Source organism: Anabrus simplex, chromosome 1 (genome assembly GCF_040414725.1).
Source record: "Anabrus simplex isolate iqAnaSimp1 chromosome 1, ASM4041472v1, whole genome shotgun sequence".
Lineage (NCBI taxonomy): Eukaryota > Metazoa > Arthropoda > Insecta > Orthoptera > Tettigoniidae > Anabrus > Anabrus simplex.
The window spans coordinates 1,715,464,633-1,715,481,876 of NC_090265.1; the positions used below are offsets into that span (position 1 = coordinate 1,715,464,633).

The 17,244-nt window shown below is 39.4% G+C and overlaps 1 long non-coding RNA gene across 2 annotated transcripts in view; it reads left to right on the forward strand.

Annotated features, from left to right (window-relative positions):
* LOC137502483 (uncharacterized) overlaps positions 1-11,403 on the forward strand; it is a 69,012-nt gene extending 57,609 nt beyond the window's left edge. For both annotated transcript variants that reach the window (XR_011018813.1, XR_011018814.1), the window contains one exon: positions 10,721-11,403. This is a non-coding gene — a long non-coding RNA (uncharacterized lncRNA). The remainder of the gene's footprint in view (positions 1-10,720) is intronic.
* Positions 11,404-17,244: the final 5,841 nt, after the last annotated feature.

The window sequence follows — 17,244 nt, forward strand, 5'->3', positions numbered from 1 at the left end:
AATGAAAGACGCCCTTGGCCTCCATACATAATACTGTTAGGTCAGACAAAACAGGAGTCGACCTAGAGAGGTCGGATATGATAGATGAAAGAGAGGAGCCTGGCACAATTGAGTGGAATCGATGCCAGGACTCTTTTCTTTTCCTCATTTACCACTTTCTTTTTACATTTACTTTTAATTTCCAGGTAATTAACCTTAATTCCTTCTTTCCTATCTCTATTCCTTTCTTGCTATGCTTTCGTCATTTGTTTAACAACTTCCTTCAACTTTCCATTCCACCAAGATGTCTCCTTTTCCTTCACTCTCTCTGAAGTTCTGCCACAAATCTTCTCTGCAGAGCTTAAAAATATGTTTTAAATTTGGTCCACTCTTCTTGTGCACTTTCTATTTCTGATGTAGAGAAATGCTGTTTTAATTCCCTTTGAATTCTGAGTTACTTTATCTTATAATTTCCATACGTTTATTTTCTTCTATCTTATTTCTTTTACTCTCACAATTTTACCTATTTTCAATTTTCTACCACTACTCTGTAGTCTCCATCAAATGCCTCACCTGGTAGTGCTGTTGCATCCTTTAACAGTTTACAATTTATTTTCTCAACCAAAAAATAATCAATAACTGTTTTTGTCCTTCTTTGTTATTTGCTTTACGTTGCACCGGCACAGATAGGTCTTATGGCGATGATGGGACAGGAAAGGCCTAGGAATGGGAAGGAAGTGACCATGGCCTTAATTAAGTTACAGCGCCAGCATTTGCCTGGTGTGAAAATGGGAAACCACGGAAAACCATCTTCAGGGCTGCCGACAATGGGGTTCGAACCCACTATCTCCCGGATGCAAGCTCACAGCTACACGCCCCTAACCGCACGGCCAACTCGCCCGGTTTTTTGTCCTTCTGTAACCCTGTTATATCTAGTGATCGTTCTGCTATTCTTCTTTCTAAACAAAGTGTTACCCACAATCATTCCATTTCTCTCACAAACATCAATCAATTTATCTCCCTCGCTGTTTCTTTCTCCATATCCAATTGAACCAGTCACTTCTTCCTTACCAATTCTGTCATTTCCAACCTGTGCTTTGAGGTCTCCCATGACTATCACTTCCACATTGATGATCACTTCCTCGAGTATGTCCAAGAATTCCTCTATATTTTCCTCACTCTTTCCAGTTTGGGGTGCATAAACTTGGATGAAATATTTCACTCCTGTATCTATCCTCAGTCATAGTCTACTCTATCCACATTTTCATCCAGGTTTTTTTATCAATCACTCCTGCTCCATTCTTTGCCTCATCCCCTCCACTCCAGTATAAAGTGTACCCTCTAATCATCCTCACGCCCTTTGACCTCACTCAGTCTCATCATTGCAACATTTTCTTTCTCCATAAAATCAATCAACTCCTCTGATTTTGCTGTCAAAGTCTTAACATTAATTAATCCCACATTCATAATATTAACTGCTTTTAGCAGGTTTCACCCTAATCTTTTCCAAGGCTGATAATTACCACCACTCATTTTAGGCTATTGTTATGATATATTCATCACTCCCAAAGGCATTTTAGAGCTACTGCCAGCAATTATTCAGGCTACCCCTTACATGGGGAACAGATGCCCTTGCAGCCACTCCTGCTGATAAAATCTGTACTCTTACTATTCGCGAGTACTGGGCTGCCTCTTCTGCAATCTCCACCATTTCAAAGTCCATCTCCTCTGCTGTAGATTCTATTGAGGTTTTCACTCGTAACCCAGAGCTGGGACACTTACCAGATGCTACACACTGGTCAGTGTGCTCTGGGACTCACATAGGCAGGGATGCGACTCCCTGGGCAGTGTTGCCTCCAAAGAGGGTCCATACCTGCTACCTGCTCATATATTAAATGATGCAAAGAGCACTAGGAAAGTTTTGCAATGTGAGTGAACACTTTAATCTTTTTCAAAATAATTTCCATCACACTCAATACACTTCTTCATACGGCAAAACCAGTTACTCTGGCACTTTTATTCAGTTACATTTTTACACTCTTGATCCCATGCTGTCAGAAGCTCCTCATCGGATGCAAAATGCCACCCTTTTAGCTTCATCTTCACTTCTGGGAAGAGTGCAAAGTCACATGGGGTAAGATCAGGACTGTATGGAGGGTGATTAAGCACAGTCAACCCTGATCTGGCAAGAAAATCCATTGTTACATAAGCACGATGTGCTGGAGCATTGTCGTGATGCAAGAGCCAAGTGTTGATCCGTGACCTTGGACGCACCTGAGGCAGACAAGTCTCACTGTACCACTTCGCAGTAACTGTTCTTTGTGTATGTAGCACAATCCGAGTCAGGATGCAACGTTTAGTGAAGAATACTGGAATCATCCTTTTCTTCACTGACCTTGACTTTCGCACAGTCACAGGAGTACCCTCATCTTCGAACAGCCACACCTTGTTCTGGGATTTTGTTGGAACATCGTAATAATAAAGCCAAGTTTCATCACCTGTAACGATGCTATTGACATTACGCGAAGTCCCATTTTCAAACTGTTTTAGCATTTTTCGGCACCATTTCACTCAATGTGCCCTTCGTTCCTCTGAAACTGAACGGGGCACCCAAAGGGAACAAACCTTTCTAACATGGAGATGGTCACGTAGAATTGAATGAATAGCTGGTGCATGGATGCGGAGGATCTCTTCTACCTACCAATATGTCAACTGCCTCTCTTGCTGCTACATTTTCTTCACAGCTTCAATGTTTTCGTAAGTCACTGATTCAGACAGTTGCCCAGAACGAGGATCATCTTCAACCCCAAAATTTCCCCTCTGGAACTCTTTGTACTATGGAAGATTGTTGTCCAATGTGGACAGTCTTTCTCCAGCACAGGAGTCATTTCCTCCAGCACTGCTCAGCAGTTAATCCACAAGCAGAATTGTAGTGGATAGTTGCATGATATTCACCTTTAGACCACACTCACATTTTAACTTGCTTTCAATCCCGCTGCTTGGTAACAACTGGTGTGAAGGTCGCACCTTTCTGTCTTCTAGACCGGTTTTCACCCTTCACCATAACAGGGGTGTGCAGCCAACCATTTTTGCATATTGCAAAACTTTCCTAGTACCCTTTGTACGAGCAAAGAATTAGTATCAAAGATAAGGCTTTTTGCAGGTGATGTTATACTATTACATAAGTTACAGGATTGTGAACGATTGCAAAAAGAACTTTACAATATTGTGAGATGGACAACAGGCAATGTTATGGTGGTAAATAGGGTGAATATAGGGTCTAGTGACTGAAAAATCCTCCAAAATCAAAGAAAATGCTCTTACAATAAAAAAACGAAGAAATGGAAATAATGCAAAATAAAAACGATACCGGTATATTTTTGTAACCTTGGTGCCATGAACAGAGTTTGTAGGCCTAATATGTTTATGGTTCTACTAACTACATATTTATGCTTTTTGGAACACCAGATGTTTCACAAGAGTAAAAGTCCTATCAGTTTTAATTGCTGTGTTGATAGGCTGAAAGTACCTCAGGGGATCACTGTGAGTACTTTGGTGTTAAGAGAAGGTGGTGGTGGTTGTGGTGATTATTGTTTTAAGAGGAAGTACAACTAGGCAACCATCCTCTATATAACACTAATCAGAGAGAAAAATGGAAGGGATCCGACACTTCGAAAAATGAAGATATCGGCCAAAGAAAGACAATGGCCACAAAGGGCGTGAAAATGAAAGACTCCTTAGCCCTCACAAACCTAATAGTGTCGGGGTCGGAAAAGAACAAGAGTTGACCAAGGGAGGTCAGAAAGGATAGATGAAAGTGAGGAGCCTGACACAAGAAAGTGGAAGCAATGTCAGGACTCAGCTAAGAGCCCCGTGGCCGACAATTCACGCACCAAAGTTCAGAGCCCCTGAGGCCCCTTTTAGTCGCCTCTTACGACAGGCAGGGGATACCGTGGGTGTTATTCTTCTGCCCCCACCCACAGGGGGATGTTAAGAGAAGGAAAGAACTTAACCTGGACTGTAAATGAGAGTTGCACATATCTCCATAGGCTTATGAGAGTATTTTGGGGTTATAGCAAAGTTATAAAGGAGAGGGCAGATAAGTCTCCGGTAAAAACCAACTAAAATGTGGTCGCATTGCAGGGAACTGACATCATGATTTCTTAATACAAGAACTAGAAAATATTTGAAGGAAAACAGCATGACTTGTTCTGGTTGATTTCTGACAAAAGAGCAATGTTATGAAAATGTTGCAAACATGTCTAAGACTTGTAAGGAGAGGAGCTGTTAAACTAAGCGGTATGTTCTGAGCTGTCAGTGGAGAGTGGTGGTGGTGATTATTGTTTTAAGAGGAAGTACAACTGGGCAACCATCCTCTATATAACACTAATCAGAGGGAAAAATGGGGGAGGGGTCCGACACTTCGAAAAATGAAGATATCGGCCAAAGGAAGACAAGGGCCACGAAGGGCATGAAAATGAAAGACTCCCTAGCCCTCGCAAACCTAATAGCGTCGGGGTCGGAAAAGAACAAGAGTTGACCAAGGGAGTTCGGAGAGGATAGATGAAAGTGAGAAGCCTGGCACAAGTAAGTGGAAGCAATGCTAGGACTCAGCTAAGGGCCCCATGGTCGCCAACCCACGCTCTAAAGTTCAGAGCCCCTGGGGCCTCTTTTTTTTTTTTTTGCTAGGGGCTTTACGTCGCACCGACACAGATAGGTCTTATGGCGACGATGGGATAGGAAAGGCCTAGGAGTTGGAAGGAAGCGGCCGTGGCCTTAATTAAGGTACAGCCCCAGCATTTGCCTGGTGTGAAAATGGGAAACCACGGAAAACCATTTTCAGGGCTGCCGATAGTGGGATTCGAACCTACTATCTCCCGGATGCAAGCTCACAGCCGCGCGCCTCTACGCGCACGGCCAACTCGCCCAGTAAGGGGGGGCCTCTTTTAGTCGCCTCTTACGACAGGCAGGGGATACCGTCTGTGTTATTCTACCGCCCCCACCCACAGGGGGTTGTGAGTGGAGAGATGGTGTTGATGCAAGTGTGATAAACTGATATAACTTGAAAACAATATTCTCTCACCCATGTGTAAATAATGCAAGTATTGAGCTTGAATTATTATTATTATTATTATTATTATTATTATTATTATTATTATTATTATTATTATTATTTTTATTATTATTATTATTATTATTATTATTATTATTATTATTATTATTACTTATAATGTATGGCTGTGAATTACTTACATCCATTTATTATTATTATTATTATTATTATTATTATTATTATTATTATTATTATTATTATTATTATTATTATTATTATTAATATTATTATTTATGTAGTCAAATGATTGCAGTGTTTGTGAGGTTACCGTATGTCATGAAATATGTATATGTGTTTATATGAGTTCACTTAGTGTAAGAACCTGTATATAATTTATTATTACCTGTATATATGATTTGTAATTCACTACTGAATTTTGAAACACACTGTAATAGCCAGAATGGCTCTCAGTAGATGAGAATTTTGTAGAATATCCTGTTCATTCTATCATGGTCTTAAGCACTCACAAATTAATGAGAAAATGTATCTTCAAATCAAATCAAATCAAATCAAATCAAATCAAATCAAATCAAATCAAATCAAATCAAATCAAATCGAATCGAATCAAATCGAATCGAATCAAATCAAATCAAATCAAATCAAATCAAATCAAATCAAATCAAATCAAATCAAATCAAATCAAATCAAATCAAATCAAATCAAATCAAATCAAATCAAATCAAATCAAATCAAATCAAATCAAATCAAATCAAATCAAATCAAATCAAATCAAATCAAATCAAATCAAATCAAATCAAATCAAATCAAATCAAATCAAATCAAATCAAATCAAATCAAATCAAATCAAATCAAATCAAATCAAATCAAATCAAAATCTCTTTATTTGCAAATGAGGTGTCTACCTTGGTGGCAAATACAATATTATACAATTTACACTAACAATTTTTTCTATTAAACACACAGCTCATCCTTAATACATTAATATTGTTTACAAAATTCTACTTATAATATCTCCTGTACTTACAAACATAGTCAACTCATATACAGTATGTGGAATTACTTCGAATAATACTATACAACTGGTACAGTACAGTCTCGATTATCCAACTTAAACGGGTCCTGGAGTACGTCGGATCACCGAAAATGTCGGATAATACGGAATGATTTTGAAAATGAAGTAAAACAAACAGGAAGGCTACACTGTATTATGTACTATGTTTTACGGGACTCTATTTATTGACTTATTAATTCAATGGTACAGTAGGTGCAGTACTCTTTTCTTAATACGCCTGTAGCCGGGTGCAGACGTCTTGGCTTGGGCTGAAAGAGTTTTGATGTCAGCATCTTGAAATTCAGCCCAGTCTCATCACAATTAAAAATCTGATCACCGGATAATCCTTCAGCTAGAATTACTTCTTGAAATTGTCTTTTAAATTTCACAACATCATCGGATTTAGCTGACAGTTTTTCACCACAGATATTAAGCTGCCCATTGCCGTACCATTTTTTTCCACCGATCAAGCCACTCAGCACCGGCAGTAAAATTAGGGTCCCTATATTAAACTCCTTCTGGATATACACCGCAATTTCTTGCAGAATGGGGCCAGATATTGACAAGCCATTTTCCTGGTTTTTAGTGAACCAAAGAAATAGTGCTTCACTTACTTTTTCGTACTCACTTTTTTCATTGCTTTTTTTCTAATTTTCAGTGCACCACTTGTTGCTCTGGTAGAGCACCACTTTTCAATTTATTCCCTCGTATGTTTTCAGTCTCCCACTGTAACACGTCCAACACCATAATCTGAAGCCATTTTTGGAGAGTTTCCCCTTTGTCCAGTCTCTTTAACCCACTCTAGAAACAATCACTTTCTTACGTTTACTTGCCATACTCACAGAGGATATGAAAACTATAACATCCGCACCCAACCAATACTACATTGAACAATCCTACCGCATGACTGCCAGTGCTTGTTCCACAGTCGCACCCTCCACACCCCGTGTCTCAGAATTGCATCCACCTAAAGTTCAAATTAAGACTACCAGTGTTGGATAACACGGAGTGTCGGATAAGCGAAGGTCGGTTGAGCGAGACTTTACTGTATAAGATTAACATTTACATTGGATTTATTTACTTATTTATTTTTTACCCATTTTGGAACCTAAGTTGCATAATGACCTGCTGCATCTTAACCAGAGCCCCTTTTGCCACCACTTTTCAGAGTTCCTGAAGGGTCTTCACAGCTACCATAGCGGTCCCAGGGCCGTCAAAGTCCCCACTGTACTTCACCCCTTCAGGCAATCCCCTACTTCAGCTGTCCAAACTCCATAGACCAGGGGATGGAATTAATTTATTCACACACAGTTTTTTTATTTACAATATCCTGCACTGGTCGAATGCCCTCTAACATTTCATTTATTTTCTATGTTGCTGTTTATATTCTTCTTGAATATCTGTACAGATTTTGGAAAAGGATCAAACACTACCCCTGGTAAACTGTTCCACTCCTTCACGCCCTTCCCAATGAAAGAAAATTTACCCCAATCGCTTTTGCTAATATTCCTTCTAATTTTATACTTGTGTTCAGTTCTGCCGATATAATTATCTCTGCGTATATTAAGAAAAGTAACGGACCGATTATACTTCCCTGTGCAAAGTTTCTCACGGATTTCTCCCCATGTTTCTTCTCCTGTATAAGCTCTATATAATCATATAAGTCTAGTTTTCTCCCGTCTCTTACTTAAAGTTTCCCACCCAAGTTCCTCTTAACATTCCTGATACACTAATTTTTCTCCTGAAATCCCCTGTTACAAATCTTGCTGCTTTCCTCTGCACACTATCTATTTCTTTTATTAGGTATTCTTGGTGAGGATCCCAAACACTGTTTGCATATTCCAATAATGGACGAACCATACTTAAGTAACTTTTTTCTTTTAATTCTTTGTTGCATCTGTTAAGTAGCCTCATTATGACATGTAACAATCTGTATGCTTTCCCAACAATGTTATCAACATGACCCTTCCAGTGAAAATGACTTTCAAATCTCACAGCTAAGTATTTGCACTTGCCATATTTTGGGATAACTACCTCATCCAAAGTATATTCAAATTCAGTTTTAAAGCTCCTGTTTGTGAATGTTGTAACAGTTGATTTGACTCCATTAACCTTCATATTATTTTTTCAACCCATTGTTGGATACTCTCAAGGTCCCTTTGTAATTCTGAACAATCCTCAATGTTATTTATTTCCTTATAAACAATTATGTCATCTGCATACAATCTTATTTTTGATGTTATATTGTTCCCTAAATCATTTGCGTATATTAAGAAAAGTGCAATTCCCTTCCGAACTTTCTCTTCCTGTGATATATTATTTCCTACTTTGACTTTCTGAACCCTTGAATTTAGAAATGTTTTAATCCAATGTATAACCCTTACGTCCAATCCTATTCCCTTTAATTTCTTTAATAATATTCCATGTTCCACTCTATCAAAGGCTTTGGAAAGATCTATGGCTATGCAATCTAACTGGCCTCCTGAATTCCACTGATCTGATATGTCCTGCTGAAATCCCACCAGTTGTGCCTCACAAGAAAATTTCTTTCTAAATCCATACTGGCTCCTCATGAACCAATTTTTATCATCACACATCCCTCTGATGTACTTTGCTATTAAACTCTCCAGTATTTTACAAACTATACTGGTCAGGCTGATTGGTCTGTAGTTCTCTGGTTTCCTTTTATCACCCTTTCCTTTATAAATTGGTATTATTATAGATTCCTTCCATTCCTTTGGTATTACACTATTATATATGACATTGTCAAAGAGAAATTTTAACTAAGGCACATTAATAACTCCCCAGTAATTTGATCTCTTCCTGCTGCTTTTCTTTGCTGAAGCAGTTGGATTTCTCTGAAAATATCTTCATTTGTGAATGAGAAGCTTCTTGTTTCTCTATGTGTTTCTCCCTCTCTATCTTCTGTTACGGTTTCTAACTCCTGACAATCTTCTATTGAATCTCTGAATTCCCTACTAAATAGAGGTGGTGGTGATTATTGTTTTAAGAGGAAGTACAACTAGGCAACCATCCTCTATATAACACTAATCAGAGGGAAAGATGGAAGGGATCCGACACTTCGAAAAATGAAGATGTCGGCCAAAGGAAGACAAGGGCCACGAAGGGCGTGATAATGAAAGACTCCCTAGCCCTCGCAAACCTAATAGCGTCGGGGTCGGAAAAGAACAAGAGTTGACCAAGGGAGGTCGGATAGGATAGATGAAAGTGAGGAGCCTGGCACAAGTAAGTGGAAGCAAAGCCGGGACTCAGCTGAGGGCCCCGTGGTCGCCAACCCACGCTCCAAAGTTCAGAGTGGTGGTCGTGATTATTGTTTTAAGAGGAAGTACAACTAGGCAACCATCCTCTATATAACACTAATCAGAGGGAAAATATGGAAGGGGTCCGACACTTCGAAAAATGAAGATATCGGCCAAAGGAAGACAAGGGCCACGAAGGGCGTGAAAATGAGACTCCCTAGCCCTCGGAAACCTAATAGCGTCGGGGTCTGAAAAGAACAAGAGTTGACCAAGAGAGGTCGGATAGGATAGATGAAAGTGAGGAGCCTGGCACAAGTAAGTGGAAGCAATGCCAGGACTCAGCTAAGGGCCCCGTGGTCGCCAACCCACGCTCCAAAGTTCAGAGCCCCTGGGGCGCCAAAGTTCAGAGCCCCTGGGGCTGTACTAAATAGATTTGCTTTCTCAGTATCTGTTAAATAGTGTTCACACCTTTCTCCCACCATTGTAGGAATTTGGATTCCTTTCCCTTTCTAGAAGCCTGGCCAGGCACCTATGTAAGAACTGGATCTTGATGGTAGAGATGAGTTATTGTTTAGTTGAAGTTATGGTTTAACAGGAGGTATACTTGCGACCAAGGAGAATGAGTGACCATGTGTTGTGGATGACATGCTTGTAAGCAGTCAATTGTTTTAAGGTTGTGATCTCCATGTACTGTGATAGGCAATTGTTAAAATGGTGGTTTGTTGATGTGTGTATGATTATGTGAAGTTAAGGTGAAATAAATAAGTGTACCAACTGACAGCATTTCATGTGCATCTTTGTGGATACATCAATGTGAAATGGTATTAGTAGAAGAATAAGCTTGAAAGGGGTTTTAAACGCAGGAAAATTAATTATATATGAAGATAAACTTGCAAATCGAGAGGATAAATTGGAATAAAGAAGAAACAGGGATTGGATTAATTTATCAAGGAAGATGTTTGATGAATTTCCAACTTTTTTGAATCATTTAAGAAAAGACTAAGTAAACGACTGACAGAGAATCCACCACCTGGGTGACATCATTGTTATTGTTATTTAGAGCAACATATGTTCCATTTTGAGACATTTTCTGCTTTAAGACGAATCCAACTGTGTAGCATCACTGGATCAGGTATCTGTGACAGTACCTCCACCACTTGACAGATTCCATGTACAGACTTAACCTATCATGGCTTGCCATTTGACTGTTAGACCACAGCTGTCATATTTACCATCTCTGGGTTACAGTGCTCCAGTACTTTAGAACAGTTAAAGCTGGATGTAGCAATCCCTAACCACTCATCCTCTGCATTCTTTTGTATGAGTGTCTGTAAAATGCTTTTTGTCTACTTTCAGAGGTAACTATCATCCCCACTTACAACATAGATACTCTCTGTTACTGGGTTCCTGCATACAAGACCATGTTACCTTCTTACGGCGGCCGACGTACGATCTACCTTTAGGATTGCAAGAAGAATTCTTCAACATATCACCTGAAATTCTAAAGATGTACCTGTTTATGAATCGAAATGTCCTATGTCCTATACCTGCAGTCACTTTAAGGAACTGTCCATATTTTCATCTGTGAACCTTGCATAAATTTTATTCAACATGTTAATTAGATATAATTTCTATTATAAAAAATAAAGCCCTCCAGTATCCATCACCCAAAAATGAAAATATGTTTTTTAAATGTCTCATTTAAATAAAGAAACTTGTTAAGTATTGCAACAGAATAGACATTTTTTATCTACTATGAGTTAATATGTGTTAACTTGGATCACCTAATACTACAATGTTTCTAAGAAATGCTCAAAACGTAATGTTTCAAATATGGACCTGTGCATGGGATTTTTGGTACAGACAGATAAAAGGCTTGATGTTGATTGTTTCCTGTATTTATACAGACAAAATATTATTCAATTAGAGAGTAAGTTAGTCATATTTACCAGCAGCAGCTATTGTACTCAATCACCAACAATGTACAAAAGAAATAATATGAGATACTTTTCCTCACAAGAACTGTTTCTATTAAATTTAAATTTCAAGAAAATGTATGCTTTTGTTTCTCTGCCTTTATTTGAACGAGCACACAAACTGACCTGCACTCTGGCGACGCTTGTCAGAGTGTGTCAAGCAGATCTCACAGGCACCGCCTGCAAACACAGGTCACTGTACAAAATACTGTTTGGCTTTGGTCTGTATGTGGTGTTACATGCTGAAGAGGCTGCATAATGCAACACTCAGTGCAGCATGAAACAAGCACAAGTAAACACTGCTTTACTTTTCCACCACTAGAGTACAGCATATGGCAAGCACAATAGAGATAACACCCAGCGTTACCAATTTTGCAATCTTGTCACTGTATCTCATGACAATTATATCTTTAAACAACAATATATTACTCGTTCTCATGTCAAAATAGACACCTAGCAACTTTTCTTAAACTCGTATTAGCAACAGAAATATATCTTTCTCAGTGTGTACAGAATGACACAGTTATCTTTACTTACCAGAATGTAAGCACAAAACATCAAAATTGCTACATTTTTGGTGTTTATGTGTTTATGAATAGCATCAATAAATTAATTTTGTGTACAATGATATAGGGTGCACTGGATATTCCTTCCAAATTTATAGGCCTATGTGTGTAAATTAGCCTACAAATTGAAGGTAAGGTATTTCGTAAATTTCAGTTTCACAGTAAATGTAATTGTGACCATATGTTTCTTCACGTGTTTATGTTGGAAACATATGTGGTTATTTATTCCTATGTGAGGTAAGCACATGTTTCTGTGAGTACCACATGAATGATGGTGATGTGTGAATGTGGAATGTTTTTCCTCTAAAGGGCCCACCAAATTAGATCCCATGGCATTCAGTCATAGGCATTTTACAAATCTATGAATATGATATGCTGATCTTTACTGTGCAACACCAATATAAATGGTCCATTATTGGACATTATAAATTTTCTGGCTAACTCATTCCTGGTTGCCAGTGTTTCGCCCCCGTGTGCTGGGTTGGGCTCATCAGTTGGTACCTAGCACACCAAGACGCATGGCTAGTGGATACCGTGGAGGCCACTGCGTAGACTACTTGAAGCCACCGGCAGTGCCAATGCACTATGAGAGACTTTGTCTAACTACCAAAGAAAAGAAAAATTTATTTTGGAAAAACTATTAATTGTAAGTTATATGAAAAAACGTTGTGATATCTCTACTTTTATGTAGGTGACATTCCCACAAAGTTTCGTGAAAATCCATGCTTTAGGTAAAAAATCTTTTTATCTCCGGAGTGTCATCTTAAGGCCATGGCCGCTTAGTTCCAAGGACGTAAAGCAAATTCTAAATAAAAAGTAAAAATCTCTTCACAACCCCTTCCAAGGAAAAATTGTAACCCCGCTACTGGTCTGAAATTATTTTGTGGGTACGCCATTGGATCATCATTTAAGGTACAAGGTAAGCACAAAGAATGGTCAGATACTCAAAATACACCACCCTAAATGACGCGGTTGTGGCTCAAAAGTACTAAAGAAAGATAAGAGAGGGGATCTAGTGTTTTAAGTAGAATGCTAATCATTAGAACGTGACTTCCCATTTTAAAAATATTTCATGCATCGACTACGATTAAAGCCTCGGCTGTCTTGATGAAAAGATATCAATCAATCAATATTGATCTGCATTTAGGGCAGTCGCCCAGGTGGCAGATTCCCTATTTGTAGATTTCCTAGACTTTTCCTAAATGATTTCAAAGAAATTGGAAATTTATTGAACGGCTCCCTTGGTAAGTTATTCCAATCCCTAACTCCCCTTCCTTTAAATGAATATTTGCCCCAGTTTGTCCTCTTGAATTAGAACTTTATCTTCATATCTTTCCTACTTTTATAAACGCCACTCAAACTTATTCGTCTACTAATGTCATTCAATGCCATCTCTCCGCTGACAGCTCGAAACATACCACTTAGTCGAACAGCTTTTCTTCTTTCTCTCAATTCTTCCCAACCCAAACTTTGCAACATTTTTGTAACGCTACTCTTTTGTCGGAGAACACCCAGAACAAATCGAGCTGCTTTTCTTTGGATTTTTTCCAGTTCTTGAATCAGGTAATCCTGGTGAGGGTCCCATACACTGGAACCATACTCTAGTTGGGGGTCTTACCAGAGACTTATATGCCCTCTCCTTTACATCCTTACTACAACCCCTAAACACCCTCATAACCACATGCAGATTTGTACCCTTTATTTACAATCCCATTTATGTGATTACCCCTATGAAGATCTTCCCCCTTATATTAACACCTAGATACTTACAATGATCCCCAAAAGGAACTTTCACCCCATCAACGCAGTAATTAAAACTGAGAGGACTTATCCTATTTGTGAAACTCACAACCTGACTTTTAACCCAGTTTATCAACATACCATTGCCTGCTGTCCAACTCACAACATTTTCGAAGTCATGTTGCAGTTGCTCATAATCTCGTAACTTAATCACTCTATAGAGAATAACATCATCCGCAAAAAGCCTTACTTCCGATTCCACTCCTTTACTCATATCATTTGCCTTGAGGAATTCCCCTGTTAATTATTAGAGGGTCAGATAAAGCTTCACCTACTCTAATTCTCTGAGATCTATTTTCTAGAAATATAGCAACCCATTCAGTCACTCTTTTGTCTAGTCCAATTGCACTCATTTTTGCCAGTAGTCTCCCATGATCCACCCAATCAAATGCTTTAGAGAGGTCAATCGCGATACAGTCCATTTGACCTCCAGAATCCAAGATATCTGCTATATCTTGCTGAAATCCTACAAGTTGAGCTTCAGTGGAATAACCTTTCCTAAAACCGAATTGCCTTCTATCGAACCAGTTATTAATTTCACAAACATGTCTAATATAATCAGAAAGAATGCCTTCCCAAAGCTTACATACAATGCATGTCAAACTTACTGGCCTGTAATTTTCAGCTTTATGTCTATCACCCTTTCCTTTGTACACAGGGGGCTACAATAGCAACTCTCCATTCATCTGGTATAGGTCCTCCGACCAAACAATAATCAAATAAGTACTTCATATATGGTACTATATCCCAACCCATTGTCTTTGGTATATCTCCAGAAACCTGATGAATTCCAGCCTCTTTTCTAGTTTTCAACTTTTGTATCTTATTGTAAATGTCATTTTTATCATATGTAAATATTATTACTTCTTTGGCCTTAGTCTACTCCTCTATCTCAACATTATCCTTGTAACCAACAATCTTTACATACTGCTGACTGAATACTTCTGCCTTTTGAAGATCCTCATAAACACACTCCCCTCGTTCATTAATTATTCCTGGAATGTCCTTCTTGGAACCTGTTTCTGCCTTAAAATGCCTATGCATACTCTTCCATTTTTCACTAAAATTTGTATGACCCCTAATTATGCTTGCCATCATGTTATCCTTAGCTGCCTTCTTTGCTAGATTCAGTTTTCTAGTAAGTTCCTTCAATTTCTCCTTACTTCCACAGCCATTTCTAACTATATTTCTTTCCAGTCTGCACCTCCTTCTTAGTCTCTTTATTTCTCTATTATAATAAGGTGGGTCTTTACCATTCCTTACCACCCTTAATGGTACAAACCTGTTTTCGCATTCCTCAACAATTTCTTAAAACCCATCTCAGAGTCTGTTAACATTTTTATTTACCGTTTTCCACCGATCATAGCTACTATTTAGAAACTGCCTCATGCCTGCTTTATCAGCCATATGGTACTGCCTAATAGTGCTACTTTTAAGACCTTCCTTTCTATCACATTTATTTTTAACTACCACAAAAACAGCTTTATGATCACTAATACCATCTATTACTTCAGTTTCCCTATGGAGCTCATCTGGTTTTATTAGCACCACATCCAGGATATTTTTCCCTCTGGTTGGTTCCATCACTTTCTGAATCAGCTGTCCTTCCCATATTAACTTATTTGCCATTTGTTGGTAATGCTTCCTGTCGTTTGCATTTCCTTCCCGATTGACATCTGGCAAATTCAGATCTCCCGCTACAATCACATTTCTTTCCATGTCGTTCACATAGCTGGCTATCCTATCAAATAATTCCGAATCCACGTCAGTGCTACCCTTTCCCGATCTGTACACTCCAAATATATCAAGTTGCCTATTATCTTTAGAAATGAGCCTTACACCTAGAATTTCATGTGACTCATTTTTAACTTTTTCGTAGCTTACAAATTCTTCTTTCACCAGAATGAACACTCCCCCTCCCACCATTCCTATCCTATCTGTACGATACACACTCCAGTGCCGTGAGAAAATTTCTGCATCCATTATATCATTTCTCAGCCATGATTCAACTCTTATTACAATATCTGGTAAATATATATCTATTAAATTACTCAATTCTATTCCTTTCTTTACAATACTTCAACAGTTCAACACTAACATTTTTATGTCATCCCTACTTGATTTCCAGTTCCCTGTTCCCTTATCACCGCTTCCTAGGCCATCCCGTTTCCCTGAATGTACCTCCCTATTACCCTTCCAAACAAATTTCCTAACTTATACGTACCACTGCGGTTTAAATGAAGGACATCTGAGCGCAGATCCCTATCTCCTACCCACCAATTAGGATCTAGAAATTTCACTCCTAGTTTCCCACATTCCCACTCCATAGTCTCATTTAAATACCCAATCACCCTCCAGTCAGTATCCCTCCTACACTGTATTCCACTAATAACAATCTCCGCTTTCTTAAACTTCACCCGCCCTCCTCCCTATCTTCTACTTTCTTCAACATCTGCTTCAACCTAATTCCTGGATAACATTCTACCCTGGTTCCCTTTCTTCCACACACTTTCCCCACATGTCTAACGATGGAATCCCCCCTGACCAGAGCCTCAGCCCTACCCACCTCATTTGATCCCCTCCCCTCCTCGTCAGCCCTATCTTTCCTGATAGCTGCAGAAGCTACTTCCTCCTCCCTTTTCTCCTTCCCATGACCCTGTTCCACCTGTCTTTCCCTATCCACTACTCTACATTTCCCTTTCCTACCTTTTCTCTTCCTCTTACTTCCACACATCTCACCAACAGTTCCCTGTCCCTCATCTTCCCTCTGTTGTTCTACCTGGAGTGACTTGTACCGATTTCTCACAGACACCTGTCCTGAATTCTGATCCTGAATAGGGCCCTTAGCCTGCAATCCCCTTCCCCTTAGAATATTAGACCACCTGTCTTCTACAACTCCCCCCTTTCCTTCCCATCCCTCTTGTACACCTACTGTGACTTGTACATTGTTTGAGGGAGTCCTATCTTCCTTCCTGTCTTCTGTGAGAATCCTAATTATCTCCCTCAAACTTTCCATCTGGTGGTGGTGGTGATTATTGTTTTAAGAGGTGCTGGTGGTGGTGATTATTGATTTAAGAGGAAGTACAACTAGGCAACCATCCTCTACATAACACTAATCAGAGAGGAAAAATGGAAGGGGTCCGACACTTCGAAAAATGAAGGTATCGGCCAAAAGAAGACAAGGGCCACGAAGGGCGTCAAAACGAAAGACTCCCTAGCCCTCGCAAACCTAATAGCGTCGGGGTCGGAAGAGAACAAGAGTTGACCAAGGGAGGTCGGACAGGATATATTAAAGTGAGGAGCCTGGCACAAGTTAGTGGAAGCAATGCCAGGACTCAGCTGAGGGCCCCGTGGTCGCCAACCCACGCTCCAAATTTCAGAGCCCCTGAGGCCCCTTTTAGTCGCCTCTTACGACAGGCACGGGATACCGTGGGTGTTATTCTACCGCCCCCACCCACAGGGGGTGAAGGTCGGGAAGAGGACCGCCACACTGTAGTTGTCCTTAATTGCTCTCAGCTTGTTGGGAGTTCGGATATCT